At 38.7% G+C, this 20,223-nt stretch overlaps 2 long non-coding RNA genes across 2 annotated transcripts; both read right to left on the reverse strand.

Moving 5' to 3' along the window:
• Window positions 14,431-14,812, reverse strand: LOC110270748. The gene is made up of 2 exons (XR_002360387.1): window positions 14,758-14,812; window positions 14,431-14,672 (listed from the first exon to the last, which is right to left on the reverse strand). It is a non-coding gene; the product is annotated as an uncharacterized LOC110270748 (long non-coding RNA).
• On the reverse strand, window positions 18,792-19,331 carry LOC107637958. The gene is made up of 3 exons (XR_001619641.2): window positions 19,252-19,331; window positions 18,987-19,040; window positions 18,792-18,899 (listed from the first exon to the last, which is right to left on the reverse strand). It is a non-coding gene; the product is annotated as an uncharacterized LOC107637958 (long non-coding RNA).

Here is a 20,223-nt window from a genome sequence, read left to right on the forward strand (position 1 = left end):
GAGTCAACCAGAGCCCCCATAGTCAAACTCTAAGTTTGGTGTTGGAGAGTTTCAACAAAGCTCTGCACATCTGTGAGGCTCCCTGAGAGCCCACTATCAAGCTATTGACATTAAAGAAGCGCTTGTTGGGAGGCAACCCAATGTTTATCTAATTCTTATTTTTCATGTTTTCTTAGGTTCATGATCATGTGGAGTCACAAAATAAATAGAAAAATTGAAAACGGAATCAAAAACAGCAGAAGAAAAATCACACCCTGGAGGAGCATCTGTCTGGCGTTCAGCGCCAGAACAGAGCATGGTTCTGGCGCTGAACGCCCAAAATGGGCAGCTTCTGGGCGCTGAACGCCAGAACAGGCATGGTTCTGGCGTTCAACGCCAGAAATGGCACACAAATGGGCGTTGAACGCCCAAAATGGCCACCAACCTGGCGCTGAACGCCCAGAGTTGGGTACAAGGGCATTTTACATGCCTAAATTGGTGCAGGGATGTAAATGCCTTGACACCTCAGGATCTGCGGACCCCACAGGATCATCTCAGGATCTGTGGACCCCACAGGATCAACTCAGGATCTGTGGACCCCACAGGATCAACTCAGGATCTGTGGACCCCACAGGATCAACTCAGGATCTGTGGACCCCACAGGATCCACTCAGGATCTATGGACCCCACAGGATCCCCACCTACCTCCACTCACTTCTTCTCACCACTCTCTTTCACACAACCCCACAAACACTCTTCCCTAAAAACCCCTCACCAATCACCTCAATCTCTCTTCCCCACTAAACCTTCACCACTCACATCCACCCACTCTTCCCAATAAACCTACCTCATAAACTCCACCTACCTGATGGCACCAAAGGCCAGAGAAGCCTCTAGAAAGAGGAAAGAGAAGACAAAAGCTTCCATCAAAGGTCTATAGCTCAGTGGTAGAACATTTGACTGCAAATCAAGAGATCCTTGAGTTACCTCAGGGGATACATTGAGAACTGAGTTCCCATATGGGACAACTAAGGGTGGAACATCAAGAGCACTCCATCATGCTTCATGAAATAAGAGAAGATCAAAAAGCAATGAGGGAGGAGCAACAAAGACAAGGAAGAGACATAGAAGAGCTCAAGGACATCATTGGTTCCTCAAGAAGGAAACGCCACCATCACTAAGGTGGATTCATTCCTTGCTCTTACTTCTTCTGTTTTTCGTTTTCTATGTTATGTACTTATCTGTGTTTGTGTCTTCATTACATGATCATTAGTAGTTAGTAAACTCTGTCTTAAAGTTATGAATGTCCTATGAATCCATCACCTCTCTTAAATGAAAAATGTTTTAATTCAAAAGAACAAGAAGTACATGAGTTCGAATTTATCCTTGAACTTAGTTTAATTATATTGATGTGGTGACAATGCTTCTTGTTTTCTGAATGTATGCTTGAACAGTGCATATGTCTTTTGAAGTTGTTGTTTAAGAATGTTAAATATGTTGGCTCTTGAAAGAATAATGACTAGGAGACATGTTATTTGATAATCTGAAAAATCATAAAAATGATTCTTGAAGCAAGAAAAAGCAGCAAAGAACAAAGCTTGCAAAAAAAAAAAGGGCGAAAAAAAATAGAAAGAAAAAGAAAAAGCAAGCAGAAAAAGCCAATAACCCTTAAAACCAAAAGGCAAGGGCAATAAAAAGGATCCCAAGGCTTTGAGCATCAGGGGTTAGGAGGGCCTAAAGGAATAAAATCCTGGTCTAAGCGGCTAAACCAAGCTGTCCCTAACCATGTGCTTGTGGCGTGTAGGTGTCAAGTGAAAACTTGAGACTGAGCGGTTAAAGTCAAGGTCCAAAGCAAAAACAAAGAGTGTGCTTAAGAACCCTGGACAACTCTAATTGGGGACTTTAGCAAAGCTGAGTCACAATCTGAAAAGGTTCACCCAATTATGTGTCTGTGGCATTTATGTATCCGGTGGTAATACTGGAAAACAAAGTGCTTAGGGCAGAGCTACAGAACTCGAAATGGCGCGCTTCCAATTGCATTGGAAAGTAGACATCCAGGGCTTTCCAGCAATATATAATAGTCCATACTTTGGCCAAGAATTGACGACGTAAACTGGCGTTCAACTCCAGCCTTCTGCCCAAATCTGGCGTCCAGCGCCATCCAAAACCAGAGTTGAACGCCCAAACTGGCACAGAAACTGGCGTTCAACTCCACAAATGGCCTCTGCACGTGCTACACAGTTGTGACAATTATAAATTAAGATCAAAGCACCAAGCTTTGGAGCCATTACCAGGGATTGTTCGAGCCTGGACATCACAATTTCGTGCACCAGTTTGGAAGGTTTGTGTAACTTCTAGTTTTGAGTGGGGCGTGTTGTGTTGTGAAGTATGTGGCTGAAGGGATTTTTGAGAAGTTGGAAACTGGTGATGGATGTGACGAGTTGAAGGTTTGGAAACGAATGAGGAAATTATTGGATTATATGGGAGTGTGTGGAGCCTATATCTCCGGTGTAGCGGATTTCTCTACTGCATGATTAGTTGTTGTTAAGAGTGTGCAGGGCCTATATCCCTGGCGTAGCAGATTTTTCTGCTGCATGAGTAGTTATTGTTGTTTCCTTCTCTGTTGCATGAAGTGTGCGGGGCCTATATCCCTGGCGTAGTAGACTCCCTATTGCATGAGTGTGCAGGGCACTATATCTCTGGCGTAGCAGATTTGCTGCTGCATGAGTGTGCAGGACACTATATCTCTGGCATGGCAGAAAAGGCTACATCCGGAAGGATGTGTCAGGTTGGCATTTACGGACTGACAAGTGATAGCACGAGCGAATAGGACAGGCATTCATCATATGTATCTCTTATGTGCTTGTTTGCTTTGATTACTTGAGTTTGCCTAACTGTGTAATATACCTATTTGCTTCTTGAATTACTTGTTATATATGATTACTACCTGTGTTTTACTTGCTTGCATTATCTGTCATTGTCTGGTGTTGAGGTGGTGAGGTGGGCGGTGGCGATGAGATCGCTCGGAGGGTAGGTTGGTGAAGGCTGTGGGACAGCGGTGACTAATTTTAGTTAGAAATCCCTAAGTTTAGATACCTTTGTTTAGTATTTATAGTTTAAGTTATTTATTTCGTTAAGCCTGAATATCTGTTTGGTATGAAGCTCTAGGATTGCCTCCGGCATCCAGGAGTCTTATATCTTACATTACTGGGCATTGTTACCATACTGAGAACCTCCGGTTCTCATTCCATACTTTGTTGTTATTTTTTAGATACAGGTCACAACCCACCTCGGTGAGTTGTTTCGATGGTGACAGAGCGGAAGATCCTGGATATGTTTTGGAGTCCTTTTTGATTACTTTGTATTAATCTCTCACTTTTGTATTTATTTTGCCTAGAGGCTTACTTTGAGGGAGAAAAACTTGTATAAGTTGTTTTAAATTTCATAATTCTGTACTGTCTGTGTATAGCTAGCCGGCTCAAACTCCACTAGTCGTGGCTAGATCTTTATACTATCATACTCTTTTATTTTGTTATATTATATTTATTTCTTGTGCGTTAAGTTTGTAGCTTCGTGTGTATGGTTTGCTGATATAGAAAAATTTATTTTCCGTTAATAACTACCGGCAAGTGCACCGGGTTGTATCAAGTAATAAAACTCACTAGAGAGTGAGGTCGATCCCATGAGGATTAACGGATTAAGCAAACAATAGTTAATTGATTATCCTAGTTAGACTTCAGATTGGAGTAATAAGCAAACAGGAAATGTAAATTACTAGAAATTAAAAGAAAGCAATAAAGTATAGAAAGATAAAATGACAAAAGTGCAGAAAGTGTAGACAACCATGAAGTAAATAAAAGATAAAAGAAGCATTGGGATCAAGATATATTGCATTCTCTGGATCAAGTTCATTCTCATCTCTTCCTCAATCAATGCATTCATGATCTCCTTGGCAATCTTAAGTGATTGGATCCCAATTCCTTGGCAATCCAATCTTTCTAAGCTTGAACAATTTCCCAATTCCTTGATTTAATTGCTCATGGGAAGAGATGAACTTTGGTCACTGATTATACCACACACTTTCATAGATCAAAGTATTGGTAGGATTACATGTCACTATATCTATACAACCTCCAACCTAACCCGATGTGAGAAAGCGTTTCTAGCATGATTTCCTCATTCCTCTTCCAAGGTTCAGAGGAAATCCAAGTATAAACAATTTCTCTTCTGAGACAATTGCTCAATTAGATGAAGATCGAAACTTTTCAAGCAAAATCAAGAGAAAAGAAAGAGGAAGAAGAATGAAAACTATAATTGATCCATTAAATAACAATAGAGCTCTCTAACCCAATGAAAAGAGTTAGTTGTTCATTGCTTTGTTCAAACAGAAAACAAAGAAAGTGCATAAAAATAAAGATGAAGATTAAGAAATTAAAACTGAAATTGAAACTTCAAAATTCATAAATGAATATTACAAACTGGAACTAAACTACTACTAAGGAAGAAAAGAAAAGAAAAGGAAAGAAAAGTGTATAAGGGGAGGGGTCCGAAGACCCACTCCCAGTGGTGTGTGCCAGGGGATGTGTGTGTGCGTGATTCTGGACTCCCCCTCCAACCTAGAGTATCTCCTCCAATCCAGCTAATGCCTATATATAGGCTTACAAACTAAAAATTGAAAATACAAATTACAAATGAAAATTCCTAATCTAGATGCTTCTTGTGCTTTGGATTGAGTGATGCTAATGGGCTCTGCTTGCTTGAAGGGTGAGTGAATGATCAGGGCCTTAAGTGGTGCTGCAATTGTTCAAAAATGCTCCCAGGCCCTCTTCAGCGTTCGAATCAGCGTTGGCATGCAAACGTTCACTCCAGCACAAGGTAGTGTGCGTGGGCACACTGGCAAATTTCCTCTTGTGTGTACGCACACTCACCTGTGCATACGCCCACTAGCAAAAATTTCCAATGCTAGCGTTTGTTGTGAGCGTTGGAGGAAGCGTTGGTGGGCTAACGTTCTACTTGTGCGTACGCACACATGCCAATTCTCTTCTTGTGCGTATGCACACTGCTCCGTGCGTACGCACACATGGTGATTCTTCCGGCTTCCAACTTTTTAGATGTATCGAGAACGTTGGGGGTAACGTTGGTTCACCAACATTCCCTCCAACGTTTGCACCACTTTTTTATACAATGTTATGCCTGAGTCTTGGAAAATTGCCTAGCAACGTTGGTGAGCCAACTTTGGCCACCAACGTTGCTTCCTCTGCTTCTCTCTCACCCTTCCTCTGCTTCTACTTTACTTATCATCAAACAAATAAGTATATCAAAGTAATATACAAGATGATCTCTATTATACTAAGTGTGCTAATAATGCTCAAAATCATAACTTCACTTTGTGTGATCTATTTCATCATATTTACCCTGTATATTAACTAAAATTCACTTATGCTTGAGATTTTGTTTCATGTAAATATTTTTCATGCTTTTACTCATTTATTAAAAAAATTTGTATGAAAACTAAACTAAATTCTACTGAAATGACAACTAAAAATAGGCAATGATGCACCCACATCATTTGCACTTTTCGAATCTTGTTTTTGAGCTGTATCCTTCATCGGGCTTCTTGAATATATTACTTCTTCTATATATTATATGTATAAGCCTTAGACTTGTCATAACTTTTGATCAACCTTTTCTTTACGACGCGAGGTAAGGCTTAGGGTAATTAGGGTGTTACATTTATAAGTGGTATCCGAGTGGTTCGTCCTCGTGAGCCTGAGGGATGGACCGATTGTGCTTCAATGCATATTCTGTGTCTTTTTCTTTGATGCTATTAGGTTATCTTTTTGATATTGCATAGCATGCTTGTTTGTGAGTGCCTTTTGGGATAATTGAAGCACTAGGCTTTTGATATTGAGACTGATCACCTTGATATCGATTGTTTGGTGTAGACAGGAACCCTAATGGCTACTCGCGGATGAGGTCGTACGCATTCACGAGGACATGATAGAAATGGGCAACTGGCAGATAACCATGCCAAGTTCATGGCGGCAATGGCTAATCTTGCGAATACCATGGAGGCGAATGCTGCTGCGACTCTGCAAGCTGTGCAGAGGTTAGGTCAACCAGCTGGAAACGGAAATGGTGATGGAAATGAGAATGAAAATGCAGAAGGAAACGGTGATAACATTGGAGGTGCTCCGATGACTTTGGCTTCATTTCTCAAGGTTCATCCACCAAGTTTCAGAGGTTCAACCAATCCTACGGAAGCAAATAATTGGTTCCAGGCCATGGAGCCTGCATTACAAGCACATCATGTTCCAAATAACCAGTATGTGGAGTTTGCTGCATATCAGCTTTTGGGAGAGGCTCAGCATTGGTGGCAAGGACAATGCTGCTTGCTACAGCTTCAGAATACCGACATTCCTTGGGATGTATTCCAAACGGCTTTCTACAAGAAGTACTTTCCTGAATCTGCAAAGCAATGGAGTTGGAGCTTATGCAGCTAAAGTAAGGTTCTTTGTCTGTGGCGGACTATACTAGCCGATTTGAGAAGCTCTGTAGGTTTTCTAGGGTGTGTCAGGGTGCCTCAAAGACCTATGAAAGTTGGAAGTGCATTAAATATCAAAAGGGCTTGAAGGATAACATCATGACTGTTGTGGCTCCTTTGGAGATTTGAATCTTCTCCGATCTTGTGAACAAGGTGAGAGTTATTGAGGAATGTGCAAAGACGGTAGCCTCGTTAAGGGACACTCGTGAAGGAAACACTAATAGGGAACGTGACGATTACCTTGCATCGAGGGGACACAGCTTTAAAGGAAATGGGAACTTCGGAAGGGACAACGATCCTCAGTTTCACCATTTGAGGGGAGGTCATCTGTGTTTTACTTATGGGAAGCCTGGACACATATCCAAGTACTGCCACCGTGGGAGGAACCGAGATATGGGTAGGAGTCAGCAACCAGGCCGAGTTTTCACTATGGATGCAGGAGAGGTGACGGAATCGGATTCGCTGATGAGAGGTAAGCACATAAAGTTGTTGTGATATGTTATTAGGACCTAGTTGGCTTAGTTTTATCTTAGGGAAGGTTGTCGTAAGTTTGGTCGAACTTAGAAATTTGTTGGAGGGGCCAAGAGAATGAGGCTTTTAATGCATGTAGCCGAGTAATTCGGATTTTTAATGACGATAATCAAAGTGACGCAGCGGATGGAGAGAGGAAATATCGACACAGTAGAGTGCTTCGAGGAGGATATATCGAGTAATTCAAATTTTCAAGGGCGAAAATTTTATTAGGAGGGGAGGATGTAAGAACCGGAGTTTTTCACAGTAAAACCGTTTTGATAAAATAATTTTTTAAGTACCCGAAGTAGATTCAAAATTTAGAAGTTTTAAATTGAAATTATAAAGGTGAAATTTGAAGTCAATAGATTTTTCTGAGATGGAAAACGAATCTTTTTCAAAATGTTTTGTAAAAATGCGTACTAGCACTTAAGTTGGCAGTATCGGCTCTAGTCTGTCCAGTACCACGTATTTTAGAAAATAAGATTTTGAAAATTAATTTATTATTTTGAAAGGTTTTGGCCCAAAGTGGAACAAACGGACCAAAAATGCTAACGGGTTAGACCGGCCCAAACTGGACCCAAGGCCTAACATATATATGCTCATTAAATGAGCATTTCAGCTCATTTCCATCCCAAAATAAGAAAGGGGGCGCTGCATAGAGAAGAGAGGAGAAGAGGGTGATGTTACTATTCATCATTACCTTCCGGGAGCCATAACTTGAGCTACGAAGCTCCGATTGACAAGCCGTTTGTGGCCATGTGAAGCTCTCGTCGAGCTCTTTATTTCTATTTAAGCAAATCTGGTAAGAAATTGCATCTCAAGCTCCAGTTTCCTGCCCTAGTTTCTGTGTGTTTTTTGTAATAGTTTTTGAGTAGATTTTGTGGTTTTGGTTGTTTAGGTGATCTCTAGTAGCGGGTAATCGTTGGGCTTTGCCCCAATCTTCTTTTGACAAGGTAAAGTTCCTCATATACTCTTATAGTGTTGTATGTTGTGGTTTCTAGATTTTGATTTTGGGTGATATATGTGTTGTTAGTTTGAGCTTTGGTGCTTTTGGAGTTATCTTGGCTTTTTGGTGGTTTCGTGCGTGGAGGATAATCGGCCAAGGTATGGTTTCACTTTTCTCTATGTAATATGTAATATTTCAGAAAACTTAGGCTAGTGGACCATAAGATAGGATTGAATGATGTTGGTGTATGCCTAATTATTTATGAAATTATGTTGTATGATGAAGAGGATTATAGGAAATTTTGGAATGTATAACATATGTTTATGATACTTGTTGAAGGATATTGATGATTTATGATGTGTGATGATATATTATGATGATAGTTGTGGGTTTTGAATCTTCTTGTTGGTGATGATATTGGATGGTGTTGATTTTGAGTTAATGTTGCATGAGGATGCATTATTGATGTTGAGCTATGATTAATTGTGGATGACTATTATGATGATGATGATGGTGGAAAATGAAGTATTTATGTATAAGGAATTATTGATGTGTGGCGTTGTTGTATATGGTTTGAGAGATTAATAGAATGAATGATGATTAGGTGTGAAAATGGTAAAATTGTGAATTTTAGGTGTGGAATGAATTGAAAGACATAGGGATATAATTTAGACACATTAGGGTTGGTTTGGATGTAGAGCAATTGATTTTGGATTGAGAGGTTTGGTGAAATAGAGTTTTAATGTTTTTGGTAAAAATAGATTTTTGGTAAACTTTGATTTATCATAACTTGAGCTTTAATTTTCAAAATTTGTTGAAAATTGCTTTTAATTAAAGTTCATTGAAAAATCTTTAAATGGATATAAAGTTTGTAGGGAATGAATTTTTGTAGAGGAAGTTATGATCATTCAAAGTTTAGTGTCAAAATCTGAATTACGTGAATGCTGCAGAATTTGTGATTTCTAGTTTGTGTGCGTACGCACAGCCTTGTGCGCATGCACATCCTGTGTGTTTTTGAAAGTGTGAGCATGCACACACGGGGTTATGGCTACTGTTGGGAGTGCTAGCACGCTCTGTGCGCACACACAACCAACGAAGCTTTGCAAGCTGTGCGCACGCACACGTTGGAAGGTGCACTCTGTTGAGGGTGTTCACACGCCTTGTGTGGATAAACAGAGTTGAGATTTTCCCCCCTGTGCGTACGCACACCTCTATGCATACACACATGTCTTGAAAATTTTTCTGGGCATGCGAACGCACACCCTTGTGCGTACACACACTGCCCTGTTTTTCGATCAAAACCTTATTTTCAACTGTTTCACCTTTCTGGAAAACTTGTAAACTTCCGTAATACTTGTTTAAAACCTTTTTGCCAGTTTTAGGATCTTGAATCAAGGGAGAAAATAATAAAAGAATAAAAAGGGTATCTTAGTTATGAGTTAGAGCCAGTGACCTAGGTTTGAAAGGTTTGTGTAACTTCTAATTTTGAGTGGGGCGTGTTGAGTTGTGAAGTGTGTCGCTGAAGTTATTTTTGAGAAGTTGGAAACTGGTGATGGATATGACAAGTTGAAGGCTTGGAAATGAATGAAAAAATTATTGGATTATATGGGAGTGTGCGGAGCCTATATCTCCGGCGTAGCAGATTTCTCTGCTGCATGATTAGTTATTGTTAAGAGTGTGCAGGGCCTATATCCCTGGCATAGCAGATTTCTCTGCTGCATGAGTAGTTATTGTTGTTTCCTTCTCTGTTGCATGAACTGTGCGGGGCCTATATTCCTGGCGTAGTAGACTCCATACTTCATGAGTGTGCAGGGCACTATATCTCTGGCGTAGCAGATTCGCTGCTGCATGAGTGTGCAGGGCACTATATCTCTGGCATGGTAGAAAAGGTTACATCTGGAAGGATATGTCCAGTTGGCATTTACGGACCGACAAGTGATATCACGAGCCAATAGGACAGGCATTCATCATATGCATCTCTTATGTGCTTGTTTGCTTTGATTACTTGAGTTTGCCTAACTGTGTAATATGCCTATTTGCTTCTTGAATTACTTGTTATATATGATTACTACCTGTGTTTTACTTGCTTGCATTATCTGTGATTGTTTGGTGTTGAGGAGGTTAAGTAGGCGGTGGCGATGAGATCACTTGGAGGGTAGGTTGGTAAAGGCTGTGGGACAGCGGTGACTAGTTTTAGTTAGAAATCCCCTAAGTTTAGATACCTTCGTTTAGTATTTATGGTTTAAGTTATTTATTTCATTAAGCATGAATATATGTTTGGTATGAAGCTCTAGGATTGTCTCTGGCGTCAAGGAGTCTTATATCTTACATTACTGGGCATTGTTACCATACTGAAAACCTCCGGTTCTCATTCCATACTTTGTTGTTGTTTGTCAGATGTAGGTCGCAACCCACCTCAGTGAGTTGTTTCGATGGTGACAAAGCGGAGGATCCTGGATATGTTCCGGAGTCCTTTTTGATTATTTTGTATTAATCTCTCACTTTTGTATTTTTTTTTTGCCTAGAGGCTTACTTTGAGAGAAAAAACTTGTATAAGCTGTTTTAACTTTCAGAATTCTGTACTGTCTGTGTATAGCTAGCCGGCTTAAACTCCGTGAGCCATGGCTAGATCTTTATACTATCATACTCTTATATTTTGTTATAGGATTAATCTTAGCATACAAGTGATTAACACTTACAAGTGTTACAAGTGCTGAAGCTTACTAAAACCCTAAACGCGCTCCAATTGTTGCGTACAACTCACGTGCTATATAACAGAGCATTATATCAATAAAAATCAATTAACGCGCGAATAATACTATTTCCAATTTTCAAAAGATTTCATTACCTTCTTCGAATCTCTTGCCAATTTTCTTCGTTCTCCTTCTTTGCGTTCTTCCCCTGTATTCCCGATCGTTCTTTCTTCTTTGTTTATCACTGCTTTGTTCTTCGTCATTCACCTCAGTTTCTCACTCTGTAAGTCTAGCTTCATTTTATTTCGATTTTCTGGTTTCTAAAATCAAAATCTGAACGAACCTTGAAGATAATGGATGATTCAACCTCAGATTGTCAGCTCAATCAAAGCGAAGTAGATTTTGAATTTGAATCGAACGAAGTTCCTGATGTTTGATTTACATTTAGCTAATTAAGATTAATATGAATTTGATGCAGTTATTCGTCTATGATTGTCTAGATGAATAATTCACGAACGTAGACTGTGAAATTAATGCGTGAACATAATCTGTGGATTGAATCTAATGTATTAGTTTTGATTAATTATCTGCAATTTATAGCAGACGCTCGGGTGTAGATCAGAACTTTTTGGGTGTATTTTTAGGAAAGTTTGGGTGTATTTTAGGGAGGAGTTTGGGTGTATTCACAGTTTATGGTTTTTCTTATTATTTTAGTTGACTTGTTGTCGTAACGGGTGTAGATCAGGGAGTCCTTGGGTGTATTTTACTTTGATTGATTGTTATTTTTTTATGTGGTGCAGAAATTCTATAGTATTTTCTTGTTTTAAACATGTATTTTTGCAGCCCCTCTCTGTTGTTGATGAGCAGCTTGTTCCCAAGGTTGGAATGACCTTTAAAACCCTTGAAGATGCTGCAAAATTTTACAAGGACTATGCCAAGGCTGCAGGTTTTTCTACAAGAGTTCGAAGCACAAATAAAAAGGGAAATGAAATTAAGAATCAATTGATCACATGTAGCAGAGAGGGAAAATGGAAATCTAAAATATCTCCGACCGAGAAGACAAATCCCACAGCTGGTTTAAATTGTCCTATAAGAATTTATATACACACATTGAAGGATGTTGGTGCTTGGATCATTTCAAAGGTCGTGCTGCATCATTCACACCCTTGTTGTCCAACTCAAGCAGAGGTGCTCAAACAGCACAGGGAACTAAGCATGTTCGTTCGTCGTACAATAGAGAATAACGAGGAGGCCGGTATCAGACCAAGCAAAACATTCTAATCATTCGTTGCGGCAGCCCGGGGTCACCGCGAGCTAAATTTTATTGAAAAGGATGTGAGGAACTACATCACGAGAGAAGTGCGGAATGTTTTGGAACAAGAAGATGCAAAGGAATTTGGGAAATATTTATTGAGAATGAAAGAGAAGAATCAGAATTTCTTTTTCGAGCTCGAACTCGAGGACGATCAATCGATTAAGCTTGCTTTTTGGGCCGATGCAAGGAACAGAGCTACCTTTGAGTATTTCAGAGATGTTATTTCATTTGACACCACGTACAATACAAACAGGTAATATGCTGTTCTTGTTTATGCTGCTAAATTAATTTTGTTCTATGAATCTGCTGCAGAGGTGTATATTGGATCTTCCTTGAGTGTATAAATTCATTATATGGGTGTACATAATCATTTTCATTCTAAAATGTCGTAATTTGTTTCAGGTATAATTTGGTTTGTGGTTCTTTCGTCGGGGTGAATCACCACGGTCAGTCAATACTTCTTGGATGCGCTTTGTTGAAAAATGAAGAAATTGAGTCACTCAAATGGTTATTTCAATGTTGGCTTCGTTGCGTGGGGGGAAATGCTCCGAAAGGGTTTATCACCGATCAATGCGCGTCAATAAAAGGGCTATAAAGGCTTGTATGCCAACAACAATTCACCGTTGGTGTATTTGACACATCACGAAGAAGATCCCAAGCAAATTAAATGGGTACAAGGGACATGCTAAAATTGAACAAGAATTGAGCCAAGTTGTTTGGAACTCTCATAGTAAAAATTCATTTGATAAGAATTGGAATGATTTTCTGCTGAATTTTGGTCTTATGGATAACAAGTGGCTTTTAGGTAATGTTGTTTAAAATCTGCAGCAGAGGTGTAAATTGCATATTTTTTTGGGTGTATTTATAGGCTGTTTTTGGGTATATTCTGTAGATCTCTATGAAGACCATCATATATGGGTTCCAATCTATCTGGATCACCACTTCTGGGCAGGGATGAAAAGCACACAAAGGAGCGAGAGCATGCATTCATTTTTTAACAAGTTTATTACCCGAAATAGCTCCCTTATTCAATTTATCAAACAATACGATAATTGCCTTGGAAGCAGGGAGCAAGCAGAGAGAGAATCAGATGCTGCAGATTTTCATACGGTCATACCGTGTGCAACCAAATCCTTTATTGAAGCTCAGTTTCAAGATGTGTACACTCATCAAAAGTTTAGGGAAGTCCAAGCACAATTTAGAGGAAAAGCGAATTGCATCACTAGATTAACGAATTCCACTCTAGGCTATTTAGTATACGAAGTTGGAGAACAAGTTTCCAGCTCAATATTGAACAAGTTTGTGGTTACTTACGACTCAGTAGCAGCTGAGGTAAAATGTCAATGCTTATTATTCGAGTCAAGAGGGATATTGTGCCGTCACGCACTAAGTGTGTTAAGCTTTGAACAAGTAAGCCAAGTGTCATCGAGATATATACTGGAATGATGGAGTAAGAAGGTAAAGAGGCGACACACACACATCAAGAGCAGCCACGACGAGCCATTGTTGGAGCCAAGAAGCAAGAGGTTTGACGAATTGGTTTTTTGTTCGCAAAATATTTGCGAATTTGCATCAGAATCGGAGGAGCTTACTGCGATTCTGCACCGTGCGTACGATAATGTCATGGTTGAGATGGAATCATTGAAAGCCAAAAAGAAGGGGACATCTTCTTTATCTCACGAAGACGCCAACTTGGAATCCGTTAATGAGCTTCAAAGCACCTCCAAGGATTCGAACAAGAGGACGTCCCAAAAATAGGCTAGGTTCAAAGTTGGACAAACAGATTGCAAATGCCTCAAAGAAGAAGAAAACGAAAGCTTTAAACGAGGTAAAAGTGATGTTCTTTAAATATGTGGTGATTGAGTTTAATTTTCTCGTTAATAGTTTAGCTAATATGTGAGTTTATTATATACAGTTAAACCTCTTTGACGCTGCATCAGTGGTGCGTTCAAATTCTAGCCAATATCAAGGACGTGTTATGAATTATCAGTTTAGGGAACCAGTAGCAGCGGATAACTCTTTGGGTGTATAGTTAGAGAATATGGGTGTAAAAGCACAGTTCTTTTGGGTGTATTTCTAAATTTCTTGTGTTTCACATTTTACACACACACACACTATATATATATATATTTCACAATCTGCTGTTTATGTTATAAAATATTGTTTGTTTTTTTACTATGGTTTAAGGGTTTTAGGGTTTAGGTTTTAAGGGTTTTAGGGTTTAGGGTTTACAGTTTAGGTTTTAGTGTTTAGGGTTTAGGGTTTTAGGGTTTAGGATTCAGGGTTTTAGGGATAAAGCATCAGGGGGATAGATGTTTGGGTGTATATTCAACTTTCTTTGAGTGTAAAAAATGTCAGGTTATGGGTGTATATTTGGTTTGATGTTTTACTTCATATTATAGTACATGTAATTCAGACATTTTGAATACAGCAGAGAGAGTTTTACTCATAATTGGCAAATTTTTACATCATCTGTTCAATTTCTTACAAGACTATATAACAGTTACATTAATCAGTGTCAATATCATTAGAATCTATCTGACAATATGGACTCAATAACAATGAGGATGGCTTGGACAGTCTTATTGCATTACTTCCTCTAATGGCTTCAGCTTTGTCTTGATTCATTTCATGGAATAGAATCCAGGAAGCATATTCTACTCTAAAGTGGTCCACCTCGTCCTACAATTAAAAAGAATATTTTGTTTAATCAACCATGTTAATTGAGTAAAGTAATAGAGAGTTATTTAGTTTTAAACACATTTACCTGGGTCCAATTGTCCCACTCATACTTCAACCTTTTAATGTTTTCGGGCTGAATTATCTCAAGCCACTTCATTACCTAAATAGCACAGTCATAGCTGAAAACCAAGAAAATAAATTATAAATTACATATAGGAAAGTTTAATTTTCAGAGTGAAAGATTTACACCTTGTCTTTTGGCCTGAGATGTTAATGTATGGCGGTTCAATTTCCTTGTCCTTGTCCCTTGTCTTCAGAGGTGCCCCCCAGCATATACTATAATTCGTGAAATTACATATCCCTTAAAACACAAAACAAATCAGTAAAACATGAATAAATTTAATAAAGGAATACACCCAAAGGAGCACAAACTTACACACCTTATATTGAACAGAAATACACCCAACTATTAAAATACAGAACATAGAACCAACTTACAATGAATGTATTTAGGGCCATTCTCTCATCGGACAGAGATTTCGTGTGATATGGGTCGACTATATAAAATTTCCACTTTCTTGTATCAGCCAACCATAACCACCAATGTTGTGAATGGCAAACAGGTACAAAAATATGAAATATGTTCAGATTGAACACTGTTCTAGTTTATTTTGCACATAAGTAAAAAATGGTAATAAGAAGTTTTAGAAATGAAAACTTACATAACGATACGATGCTAATTTTTTAAGGTCCAAGAAGGGTATAAACATTGGGTAGTCTTCCACCCTGAATGGCTTATTGGTTTTAGGTCGTAAGAATACCCCTTTTGGATGATTTGCAATAGCCATGCTCTGCAAAAATTGTGAACCACCAAATGAATACAGAAAATACACCCAAACGAATGCAGAAAATACACCCAAATGAATACACAACTTACACCCAATCGAACACAGAAAATACACCCAAATGAACACATAAAATACACCCAATTTAAGACAAAAAAATACACCCGAAAGAATGCAGAAAATACACCCAAAATTCGTTGAAGCAACCCTTACCACAATATCAGGGGGAGACAGTATACTTCTTCTTGAAACCTTTTAATCTTTTGCTGGTTTAGGATGAGGCACATGGCAGAGACAATCTAGAAAAATATGCCAAAATCAATTTACATCAATCAGCATTGCAGTTAATTTTGGTGATAAAATCATTAATGTTATTATAATATTACCTCAGCTTCTATATGCATTTCAGCTGCGAGTGATGCAAGGTGGACTTTTGACAAAATGTATCTATCTTGGGCTTGGAGTGTGCACAAGGTGTCAAACTCATTAGTTAGTGGTGCACGAAATTGTGATTACACTTTTCACAACTACGCACAACTAACCAGCAAGTGCACTGGGTCGTCCAAGTAATACCTTACGTGAGTAAGGGTCGATCCCACGGAGATTGCCAGCTTGAAGCAAGCTATGGTTATCTTGTAAATTTTAGTCAGGATATTGATGATAAAAATGGTTTTGTTTATGAAAGGTAAATAACATGAAATAAATGGTACTTGTGATTCAGTAATGAGAAATAGGCTGAGGTTCCGGAGATGCTCTGTCATCTGAATCTCTGCTTTCCTACTGTCTTCTTTTCCAAACACGCATGGCTTCCTTCAATGGCAAGCTGTATGATCCTCTCGGATGAAAAATACTAGGTACGGTCTCTGCACGGCTAATCAACTATCGGATTTCTCGTCTCGGATGAAAAATACCAGGTACAGCTACCGCACGGCTAATCATCTGTGGGTTCTCACTAGCGTCGGAATAGGATCTCTCTATCCTTTTGCACACTGTCATTGCGCCCAACATTTGTGAGTTTGAGGCTCGTCACAGTCATCCCTTCCCAAATCCTACTCGGAATACCACAGACAAGGTTTAGACTTTCTGGATCCCAAGAATGCTGCCAATTGGTTCTAGCCTCTACCACGAAGGTTCTAACCTCCGAACTCGGTCCGTGGATTAGAAACCCAAGAGATACACACTCAAGGTGTCGCCCAATGACTACGTTGAGCTCAGATAGAACGGGAGTGGTTGTCAGGCACGCGTTTATAGGTTTGAGAATAATGATGAGTGTCACGGATCATCACATTCTCTATATTGAAGTACGAGTGAGTATCTTAGAATAGAATCAAGCGTGATTGAATAGAAAATAGTAGTAATTGCATTAATCCATTGAAACACAGCAGAGCTCCTCACCCCCACCTATGGGGTTTAGAGACTCATGCCGTAGAAGGTACAATATGAAGTGTAAAATGTCATAAGTTATAAACTGAATCTCTAAAAGTAGTTTTTATACTAGACTAGTAACTTAGGTAGTTTACAGAAAATGAGTAACTAAGTGAAGACGATGCAGAAATCCACTTTTGAGACCCACTTAGTGAGTGTTTGGGCAGAGCTCTCAAGCTTTCACGTGCATATGCCTCAAGTTGGAGTTAAACGCCACCCTGGGTGCTAGAATGGGCGTTTAACGCCAAGAATTATGCCAATTATGGCGTTTTAAGCCAGAAAGTTTTTGGCTGGCTTTTAATGCCAGTTTGGGCCATCAAATCTCGGACAAAGTATGGACTATTATATATTACTGGAAAGCCCAAGATGTCTACTTTCCAACGCAATTGAGAGAGTGCCAATTGGGCTTCTGTATCTTTAAAAAATCTACTTCAAGTGCAGGAGGGTCAGAATCCAACAGCATCTGTAGTCCTTTTTCAGCCTCTGAATCATATTTTTGCTCAGGTCCCTCAATTTCAGCCAAAAAATACCTAAAATCATAGAAAAACATGCAAACTTATAGTAAAGTCCAGAAATGTGATTTTTGAATAAAAACTAATAAAAATACAATAAAAAGTAACTAAATCATACTAAAAACTATGTAAAAACAATGCCAAAAGGGTATAAATTATCCGCTCATCAGTTAGTCTATTTGCGTATGTCTTCACTCGTATGGCCTAGATGTAGCATTTCTCTTTCATGTCAGAAGTATCTTCATTCGTCCTCGCAGGAGTTTCAAACTTCTCGAAACTCTCTCCGCCACTCTCCTTTCAAATCTGTGGACTTTTTCCTTTTGTTGTTACCCCACCACTTGCAATTTTTTCTACTAGATCCCCTAATTGTTCTAGCAGTTTTGGGGTTTTAGGAGTTTTTGCCCTCTCTCCATCTTGTGTTGCCGCCCCCTCCTGTGTTGCTGCTTCTTCTTGGCTTGAATCAGTCAAGCCAAGGCTGAATGATGGCATCGGATCTGTTTTAGGAACATACGATGCTGTCCGTGCCATCATTATCAGCGCAGCAGCGTCTTCTGGGGCTGGATTACAGCGTGATCATGTATAACGTATTATAAGAATCAGAATATATGAATGATAACGAAACATTGATTTTACTTTGATGAACTTACATTTTAGATGGAGTTGGTGGAAGCGCGGGTGTGCTTTCTTTAGGTTTTTGGGGTGGTTCTGGAGTGCTGCAGGGTTACATAAAATTAATCATGTTATCAAAAAACTAGTCAGGGATCAATCATGAAAATATACACCCCAACAAGGATCATATAGACCCTAATAGGGACAATATACACCCCAAGACTATTTCTTACCATTTTGTAGTTCCTTTAATTTGTAGCACAGGGGTTGGTTCATTTTCTGCCACAGGTGTTTGTTCAATTTTTGGCACAGTGGTTGTTTGGGACAGTGGTAGACAAACTTGAATCGGAACTCTAAACAAGAAGAAAAATAAAAGGTTAACAAAGCCCCCGAAAATAAAAGGTTGAAATTTTCTTGAAAAACTCACATTGCAAGCGCTTCGGTTTGCGACTGTGTCTCTTCCCGCACAACCATCATATTCTCTTCAGCTGGCTCACTGGCTGACTCTTTAACCAGACTCAACCTAAAATACACCCTAAGAAAGTCAAAATACACCCGAAGCATTCAAAAGAAAGACAGGCTTTGTTTTTTGAGAACTTACATACTTCCAGTTTTTGCTTTTTTTTTTCCTACCTTTTTTTTCTCGAATAAAATATTAAAGGGCTTTTTTTCTAAAAAAAATACATACATAATTAGAAGTAGAAGGTAATAAAAGAATAAAAGCAACGGTTATTTGAAAGAGAAATTACATGCTCTCTGCCGGTTTGTTTACGCTACTTTGGTCTGTGTGTCCTTGAGATGAAGGATCATCACTTCCTAAGTTTACGTCCGGTATTCTAAACATAATAGAGTTCATGTTATTCATAAAAAATACCATACTGTTAAATCAGGATAACAATATTTTATCAAATAAAGCTTCTTACATTTCAGATGAGACATAGTGACCTTCCGTCGATCGCAGGTCAGCTTCCTTCTCCCTGGCAAACAAGAAACAATTATTAGCAAAGAAAACACCTTAAAATTTGAAATATAAACCCTAACAAGACATACCCCTGTGCAGCAGATTTTTCATTCTTTTCCCTTAAGAATTCATCTAATTCTTCAGTTCCAATTTCAGATCTGACAGTACATGCATAAAAGAACATGTTAACAAGTATAATTTTGATGATAGACGGTAATATAGCTTACAAAGTACTGTACCCATGATAGGATTGAGCTTGCTCAGGAGATGAATCCTCAACAATGACCTTTTTCTTTTTGGATTGTGTCCTGGGGGGAAAAAACAAGTATGAATAAAAAATACAAAATAAAATTGATCAGAAAATACTATCCAAAGAAGTGCTTGCTTTTGTGGTCTTCTCTGAGTCTTTTTCTTTGTTTTTTGCTTCTCTACTGGTGATGATTCTTCGCTTCTAAAAGTTAATAAGAGACGCTTTGTTAATACATGAAATCTTGATAATAAACCCAAAGGAGAGCAGTAATAATTTTAGAACATTACTCATCATTTCATTCAGATTCTGAATCAGAATCCTCTTGAATCTTCTTCCTTTTTTTGGTTTCCATTCTGGAAGGCAAACAATCGTTATTTATAAACATACTAAAAGGGACAAAATACACCCAAATAAATGCACAAAATACACCCAAATAAATGCACAAAATATACCTAACTAGATAAACAAAATACACCCAATTGGATAAACAAAATACATCCAAGTATGTTACTTACTTTTTGGCTTTTCGGGTGGGTTGTTTCCTTGTTGAATTCTCTGAGTCTTCTTCAGTCTCAGATTCAGAGGTAGAATGGACTTCACTTTCAGTTGTTTCAGTCTCAGATGATGATGATGAACTTGCCTTCCTTTTTTTGTTTTTTTGGTTTTTTTTGTTTTTTCTTTATTTCTTTCATTTTCTCTTTTATTTCGGCCATCTTTACAATTCCCTGAAACATTAGAAATGTTAGTTAAAAGCATTCAGGTAAATAAAATACACCCAAGATATTTTTTTCACTTACCATATGTTCCTCCATTTCTGCCCTCATTCTTTCAACCAACTGCTCTCTAGTCCAGTTGGCAATCTAGGGTTCTGGAGGTCTTTCTTCCCCCTTCTTGTCTTTATTTTTTGATAGATGAAAGTAAACTATCATCAGGGCAAACAGGCAGTCGT

Source organism: Arachis ipaensis, chromosome B04 (genome assembly GCF_000816755.2).
Source record: "Arachis ipaensis cultivar K30076 chromosome B04, Araip1.1, whole genome shotgun sequence".
Lineage (NCBI taxonomy): Eukaryota > Viridiplantae > Streptophyta > Magnoliopsida > Fabales > Fabaceae > Arachis > Arachis ipaensis.